Source organism: Meleagris gallopavo, chromosome 6 (assembly GCF_000146605.3).
Source record: "Meleagris gallopavo isolate NT-WF06-2002-E0010 breed Aviagen turkey brand Nicholas breeding stock chromosome 6, Turkey_5.1, whole genome shotgun sequence".
NCBI lineage: Eukaryota > Metazoa > Chordata > Aves > Galliformes > Phasianidae > Meleagris > Meleagris gallopavo.
The window spans coordinates 35,538,481-35,547,645 of NC_015016.2; the positions used below are offsets into that span (position 1 = coordinate 35,538,481).

The following is a 9,165-nucleotide window of genomic DNA, read 5'->3' on the forward strand; positions in this document are numbered from 1 at the left end:
TTTTTTTTACTATAAAAGCTAGAAACTGTTTCTCATTCAGAGTTAAGTTACTGTATAATCAGTGTTTTAACAAGCATGGCTAACTTAGAGATCCTCACATTTACCAACTTAGGCCTTCTACCTAAGAACAAATTATTATACTCAAAATTGTACTCAATTATAGCCATCCCTTTGATTAATGCTTCATTATCTCCCTTCTCATCTCAGGATATGTCAGTCATGATCTTCAACCTTCTTCTGAACTCATCTAATCAGTTTTCCAACTTTTCTGCACGTTAGCTCTCCATATTCTTGCCGCCTACTACTTCATCTTTGCTATTGAAGTTCCTCTTTTAAAATCCCTTATTGTGCAGTGAAATGTGATAGCAAAGCAGCAGACAAGCACATATCAGGGGACTAATGTCATAGCCGTGGGTGACAAAGGCAGGAAGAAACTGTTCATTCCCTTCCTGCTTCATGCTTTCCAGCAGAGGGTGGTGAGATCTTCCAAAACAAACAAACAAACAAAACCCCAGCATCTAGGGTCTGAACTTGCAGCTCTTCTCGATTAGTGCAGAGATGTAGAGAAGCACAAACAGGTTTCAGTACAATAACTGAATGACAGAGAAGATGGTGGGTGATAAAAAGGGTGGGATTGTTTTTCTGGCCTGGCAGAAGCACTAGGCCAATAAATCTAAGGTTCAGCAATGGGGGTGACTTGGCACAGTGAAAACACAACGGAGTTCAGATCTGTTAACTGAACTACCTTTGCTACCAAAAAGGAGTAGGGGAGAACAAACTCAAAACTAAAAGTCAGAGCTTTTTTTGTTGAGCATGATTCAGAAAGCAAAACTGCATGCAAGATAAAAAACAATGTGTAGAAATGAGAACAGTCTTTACATGACCTACTGGAACAAATAAACATGCTCAACAAAATGCAGATTACTTTCACTTCCATTTGAGGCACTGCTTCCTCACATCAGGAGTTTCTGATCCATCACAAAAGGCTACAGAGTACTGATGAATCTATCCTCTTTTCTTCTGTGGAATAACACGTATCATTTTGGAAAAATATGGATTTTTGGTTTTTTTTTTGCTAATCTAATATACTTCAATGGCACTGCCAAAATCAAGCATTTGGCAAACAGGCTAACTGGTAATAGAGGCCAAAATGTTTCCACTGAATAGTACATAGAAGGAAAGGGTATGACGATTTTGTTTTTTCCCCCCATTCACAAGCAGTTTGGGCACTGGGCCAGAATCTATGCTCATACATTTCAGTAGTGTTATGGCCAACTACTCTTCTGTGCCATAAAAGTTTCATGTCTGATGAACAGCAGTAAATTAATTACAAGCAGGACAATATTTTCATGACTTAATAGTCATATTTGCAATAGAACCCAAAGGACTTCAGCACTTATTCACTGCAGATGGATACTGATACAAAAGAGAACTCCAGTTGTCTCAAAGATAGTAGATAAAACAGAAATTTATCATTGTAATACAGACCACATGATCAAGGAAATAAATCCTAATTTTTGTACTTTTTCTCTGCTAACGTTTCCTATTCTTCTGTTTAAAAGTAAACAAATACCTTCAAGATCACATCTCTGCTCCTTCATACCTACTTGTTCTTCTCTACTCTCCATAGTTTGCTCATTAAAGGACTTATCCAACACCCAACAGAGCCAGCATTTGTTTGCATCCTAAAGGTGACAGAGCATTGAACTTCAACAGCATATAAGGTCTTCACCTTTGCAACACTGATTTATTAACAAGGTTCAAGGAGCTTAGATGTTCCTCCTCTTCCTGGTTTACTGCTGGCTTCACATCAGATTCTTTTCTGACTTCTCTTAATACTGTAAAAATGTCCAACTACGTTGGACTACTATGTCAAGAGCTGGAGGCTCAAGCTCTCATCCTGGTTCTTGCTTTGGAAACAGGTGATTTCCTGGCTCAGGTAAAAGCAAAACCTCACACTTTCAGCTAAAAGAAATTTTAGAGCTAAGACTTATATCTATATCTAGGTTAATACCTAGACTATTTTATTGCAGTTTAAATTTTTGTTCTGCAAAAGGAATCCATAATTTTACAAATATTCCTGTAGCAGTCACAGTTACTTTTTATCACTGCACAGAACTAAGAAACTACTGTTACTAAATTTTCTGCTTGAAACATTGTCCTGTAACCTACAGGTCTCCACTAAAATAATAACTAAAAAAAATGTAAAACCCTGAAATTTTTTTGTGTCAGAAAAATTATGCAGAACAACTTTAAGCTAGCAAAGATCCTTTAAAATCAAAGAGAAAAAGTATAAGGTTATATCTCTTTGATTATCCTGTAGATCTGATGAGAAAGCATATCTTAAGAGTAAACAGAAAAAAAGATTACATAAGACTTTTTTCTGTCTAATGTAATCACTAATAATAAACATCAGTTCAAGCATTTTAGAGCAAGATTTTCCACTAGAGATAGTCTAAGACTCAAGACAAACTGTTTTTACACAAATCAAGATGTTTGACTTAAATCAAGCTTACTGAAAGCTAAGCTGTAAGAGAGGCAATCACAGTAATCACTTAATACAGTAAAAATAGCATTTATACAATATCTACCAAGAAGAGTTGTAGGTTTCAAAAAAAGTAACAGGTAGATTTTTGAGATCTAAGAACAGTCTTTTTTTTCCCCATTGAGAGATATAGCATTCATTAATATGTCACGTTTATAGAAGAGTACTATAAAATGGACTTAAGAGTTTTGAATCCTGTTCCCAGACTAGGTGCTGCTCTCCTAAATGGCAAGTAAACCACTATCTCACTGCACTCAGGGATCTCCACTGATAAAACAATACATTATAAAGGAAGACAATAAAACTCAGAATTACTGGTGGAAAAGTGTGCAACAATTTAGCAATATTTTCATACAAAAATAAGTACTCAATCTTTAAAGACACATTAGCCAAGTGCACCAAATATGCTTTAAACTGCTGTTGATTTTAAAATAGCTACACTCCTACCTTGCTTGGATTTCAGTCTTGTCAGACCACAACAAAGGAGACTTTGTCTCCACTTGGCTGTGACATTTCAGTATGCACAAGGAACCTAATCCAAATGCAGTTATTCTTTTTAAAGAATACCTTGCCAGAGTTTCCCAGTAAATCATAACACCATCTACATTAAAATTTCATTTTCCCTTCAGCTTTCCAGATCCCAGTAACTATGATCCTTTTAATTTTAGGTGATAGGGACAACTATTTTCCAAGATAGATTTTGTATGAACCACTAAGTATACAGACATTTTCAAAGCTAACTGGAGCTTTAGCCCAAAGCCATATAGTACCAAAGAAGGATCATATTTCTGAATATGCGCTGAAGGTCCCTTCACAGCAGTAAAGCTTACACTTGGTAATAACTAGCTGCACAACCAAGTCTCAAAAGCAATTACCTCATTCTGAAAGTCTCTGTTTTTCATTACCATTCCATCCACCCATTTCCATGAATTGTACCAAGTCTTAAAAGCCATATTCTACAGGATTTAAGAAGATACCATAAATGCAAAATTTTTCTGACAATATTAACAGCACTTACAGAGCTTTGTATCTTGTTTCTCCAAGTCTCAGGACAAAACACCTTCCAACTCCTGCAGCACATCAGTCAGACTCTCAGAAGATCTTGTCTTCAGCAGCTGAGAGGCAGCAAAACTGTGGCAAGTCTTCCTGCACATGTGCATGTACAACTGTCTTATTAAATTCTCTGAACTGATAGTCTTCAACAACACAATAGCCCTTATTTATGCAGAAATAAATCCATAAGACCAACAGGAACACAGGTTCCTGCATCACATCATTCTCCATAAATCCTGAAGGGGAGCAGCCATTTTCCTGCCTCATCAAAATGGCACCAGTCCCTGGAGGCATAGTGCAGATTAGGTTACACTGACAGGGGACTGCACAAAGTGCCTGGGTGCACCAGGGATGGCAGATCCTGAAGGTGCAGGAGGCCACAACAGCATTACACAGCCCTCAGGAGCCTGGTCAGGGCTTCAACATCGGCCTGAGAGAACAGTCATCCTCCCCAGGAAAAAAAATGACCATTTAATAACAGCTGGCAGCAACTATAGAAAAATAAAACTGAAATAAGTCTTTAAATAACCTGAAAAGAGGACTTCAATATGTTGCAAAAAGCCACTCCTGAGTTTCAGTTTCATATCACAGAATTTATGTGGGCCAAAATAAATTCCTCAGATGATAAAGCTGAGACTTTGGAGTTTAATCTTCAGATCTAGTCATTCTATTTGGGAACTTACAAATTGCACACTAGCAGCAATCATCTGTAAAGTAGTTAAGCACTGTCTTATTACCTGACCTATAATAAAATCTACTACTGCCTTGACTGTAATATAAAAGACTGCAAAAAAATTCCAGTTGGTCCTCAGAGATAGTATGAGTGGCTGTTACAACTGCAGAAAATCCAGTTGCCCCAGACGTATACCCAAATGTATATCCACATGCAAGATCTCGCACCTGAGTCAAGGCAGACTTAATTACCTAAACAAGCTGGGGATGAAAGAATTGAGTGCATTCCTGCCAAAGAAGACCTGGGCATACTGGTGAATGGGGAGCTGGACAAGAGCCAGCAACATGCCCTAGCAGCCCAGAAACCAACTGTATCCTGGTCTGCATCAAAAGAAGCATGGCCAGCGGGAGAAGGGAGGTAATTCTGCCCATCTGCTTTGAGCTGGTGAGGCCTCACTGAAGTACTGCATCCAGACGTGGAGTGTTCAGTACAGGAGAGACATAGACCTGTTGGAACCCATCCAGAGGTGGGCCACAGTAATGATCCAAGAAATGAAACACCTCCTCTTCACAGACAGGCTGAGAGCTGGGGCTCCCCAGCCTGTAGAAAAGAAGACTCTGGGGGTACATTTCATATCTAAGGGGAAGGTACAGAAAGGGGGACAGACACTTTAGCATGGTCTGTGGTGATAGATCAAAGGGAAATGGTTTCAAGCTTTAAGAGGTTAGATTTCTGTTAAATACAATGAAAAAAATCTTTTACAGCGAGGGTGGGCAACTGAAAAAAGTTGCCCAGTGACATGGTTGATGCCCCATCCCTGGAGACTTTCAAGATGAGGTTGGCTCTAGCTGTGCATGTCCCTTTTCATTGCAGGGGAGTTGGACTAGATGGCCTTCAAAGGTCCGTTCCAGCTCAAAGGTTTCCATGATTCTATATCCACGCAAAATCTGTTCCAGAATCATTATCAAGATTGTAACACTTCCAGATTGACTGTCTCAGAGTTACCACCAAGAGACTAGCAATCAGCACTCAAAAGATAATAAACTGAGTGATATGATAAATTCAGATTGCTTCACACTAGGTGATCTTTGGAAAAGGAAGGCAAGAGATGCGTATTGCACAAACCTTTTTAAGGGAGTTAAAATATTTCTGAAGTGTTTTCCACATGGTTACAGTAATAAACAGAGTATCCCTTATGGCTTGTAAGGGGAAATAATGGAATGATTAATATCCTTTGTTTGAAAGCAAAGAGATAATGTACCTAAGAAGTATCTGCACTTCTATTTTAAAATAGATACAAACACTAGATTTATTGCTTTAAGAAGTAAAGACTGATGATCTGACCACACACGAATTTACATAATAATAAAATAAGAAATGGCCACCAAAGGTATATACAGAAAAGAAAGTCCTGGAAAAAAAAAAAAACAAAAAAACAGCAGAATTTACAGATAGAGGCTCAGATCCACTGAATATTTTCAGTGTTTAATAGGACATTCAGAGAAGAAATGCCTGAAAAATAGAACATATTTGCTTATAAACTCTCACGTGAAACATCTCAATGTCATGCTTTGAAACTTTTATCTCAAGAGAGTCTATTTTCTACTTAAGGTTAAAGTAATTAAATAACCTCAATACAGAAGAAAATACTATACCGTCTAGAATCAAAGTTTTCTTGAGGCAAAAACATTAGTATCTGACAAGCTGAAATCTAATGCTGCCCAGCAACAAAATGCATATGAAAAAAAAAATGAGAAAAGCAATCAGTAACAACAGCAGTACCAGAGACTCCCACCATCCCAAACCCACGTATATTGCTTCTCATCTTCATCTTCACATGACTCACTCTTTAGCAATGACTAAAGATAGTATGAGTTAATTCTACATTTCTCTATCCTGCGTAGGATGGTTATGAATCTAATTACAGGGATATCCCTTTCTCTACCTTGCACTTCACTCTGCAAGGATTACCATTAAATCCTTAGGGGCTTTTAGTAATTAGTACAGTGGAAATAGATGTAATACACTCACAATGCAGTCATGCAGCAGACTATTTGTCTACAGGAATATAGTGCGATTGCAATTAAAGTCCCTAATAGAAAGATTTGGAAAAGCTTGAAAGCTTTCCTAGTCATTCATAAGGCTCTGATTGTATGCAGCTCCTGACTATGAATGCCTACAAAACTGCACAACATCTGAGTTCACCTGTTAAATCATGGTGAGGAACAAACATCAGGAGACTCTGAGACCTCATTCTAAGCCATTTCCCATATGTATTCATCTATATCAGAATATACAAATTTAGCTGAGATGAATTTTTATCCTCAAATTCATTTGCAAACATAAAATTTTGAATAAAATCTCATCAACTGTTGTTTGCTTGTTTTTGCCTTCTTTGTTCCTAACAGCCTCCTACAACAAGCCTCAAGGGGATCCTTTGAAGTATTATCGAATATATTTATGCTGAAAGTTTTATTTTTGATACTAGAATAAAGAACGAATCGTCTTGTAACTTCTTTTAGGAAACAGAATATGTACTTTTTAAATTGATTTGAAGTGAAATAAATTATATTTTTTGCAAAAGGAAGAGAAAAGTTTGCATTTCCTAAAGTCAGGTTTATTGATTAGACTTTCAAGTATATTATGAATCTAAAAACCATATTCTCCATTTGCTTTACATTTGCTGACACTGCAGATCATTTCAGACACCAATGCTTTTATCTTTACTAGAAGGCCCAGTTTCAAGGTCACTGAAACTATTTCTGTTGAACTTTAATACTGTATCTGCACGTGCTAAATCCTGTATATTGCACTATTGACTTACAGAAGAATGACTTTTTTCAGCTCGACTACATCCAGTTCACTGAAATTTATATGGTTTGCTTCAGTGCCCTTATTAGAGCTACTCAGAAAGAAGAAAGTTCTGGATGATTTTTAGAAGTATCTACTTCTACAGCCACGCACAGCATCTCCCACATCCATTTCAGCTTCCTTTCTGTGCCAGGCAAGGATTTATCAGAGCAGAACTGTTCTGTGACATCCCATCCAGATGTAGTTCCCCTCTGCCCAAGTTGGGCAACGGTTGAGTCCCAGTGGATTTCTGGCAGTTTTCTGGCCACACAAAAAACCTGCAGGGTGTGCATGCCCAAGAGCAAATAGCAAATAGTATTAGTCCAGTTTGGTTAATTCAAAGAAAAACAGCAGGAAATAAACAACAGCAGCAAACTTTATGAAGAGGGGGGAAATAACAAGAAGACTGCCTAAGCCCTCTTCTGCTTCTTATCTCTTTTTCATCTGTGTTTCTCAAGAGTTTATTTTCCCAAAGAACCTCTAATCACTGCAGCCCAGAAGTGACAAAGTAAGGATGACCAAGCAAGGATGTTTCTTGAGGACACAGAAAGCTTATGGGAAGAAGGGGAAGATTTTTGCTGGAAAATGCCACCTTCAGATCAAAATTATTACTATTACCTGAGGAATTCACATTGTTAGATACACCATGTCACAGCCCGCAGAAAAGACAAGCAGACCCCCAGAGAGTTGCATTCAGCCTCTGAACTTCCCTGCACCTGCAGCACTAGTAGAGCAAGAACACAGGAAGGACAGACTCCCTAACCAAAGATCTAACATCCTCCCTTGCATTAATCTAACTTAAACTAAAGCATCTCCAAGTGTGTGAGCCCTGAGGATGCCTTTAGGTTGCAACTGGCCTGAGTTTGCTCAGGCAGGATCCCCAGCCATGTAGGACTGCCTCTTCTTACTCCCAGGTTCATCTATGCTCAGACCCAATACCCAACCTCATATATCTGTCTCCTGCCTGAACAGTCTCCACCCCATTCAGGGATGCTGATGACCCCTGACATGTGCCTTGCCTTGCATTGTGTTATCCCACCAAGGGGCTGACTTGGAAAAGAAAAAAAAAAAAGAAGACACATTTTGGCCATTAAAATTCATTATCTCTTTAATCAGCTAAAATGAAGTATCACTATCAGTGTCACTTCTCCCTGTAAATGCTTTGAGACTTATCAAGCGCTTCCCTTTGAGCTCTAAAGCAATAACCTGTGAGCTACATAGAGTGACTCTGAAACCTTTTCCTTTAATAATTCTGCTTAGACTTTCACAAGAAGAGCTGGTTTGGATTTCAGAAATAGAAACATATGCTCCTGCCTGGAGGAAGCGAAAAGAGATTAAAAACCTTGCTATGAAGAAAACTTTCAACAAAATTGCACACCAGCTTTCCTCTATTATCTGCTTTATTCCTATGGGCCAGTATAAACTCCCATAGGCAGGTACAATCAGGATTTTTCCTTTCAGTTCCACAGTATAAATGATGGGGTAGAAACAGGCTATATGTTGACTTAGAAACGTTTAATTTGCACCAGGAGGCATGTGATCAGCACACCACTATACAGCCCTCACCTCTTTCCCTATCCGTAAGTCAGGACTGTATCTGCGTGTACCCTGTGCAGAAACTTCCCAGAAGGTAATGTATTTTGTATCACTGGGTGATGTATATTGTACCGTCAAAAGGCACCAATTTGGCTATTTTGCCTGCAGTCAAGTTTGTTACAAAGACTGTTCTGCTTCAGAACGTTCTTGACACACCAATTTACTATCTCATTATGTTCCTACTCTCTTTAGAGATAATACAGTCACATTAAATGCTCATTAATGTTAAAATTAAGAAAAAAAAAATAAGCCTTCATTCTACATCTCTCTGTTTCTTAAATAGCTTAGACCCTAAACAGATTGATTTTTATCTCCTGTGTTTGTCAATAATCATCTTTGGTTGAGTAGTGAGGAAAACTGAACGTTTCTGATAAAGCTTCTCAAACAGATGGGCTTTCCCTTGGGACGTTAATCACAGAATTGCTTAGTTTATGAAAAAGTACATTTT

At 38.2% G+C, this 9,165-nt stretch overlaps 1 long non-coding RNA gene across 2 annotated transcripts in view; it reads right to left on the reverse strand.

Moving 5' to 3' along the window:
• The window catches only part of LOC104911525, a 50,078-nt gene that overhangs the window by 40,465 nt on the left and 448 nt on the right, over positions 1 to 9,165 (reverse strand). The gene's annotated exons all lie outside the window — the stretch shown is intronic.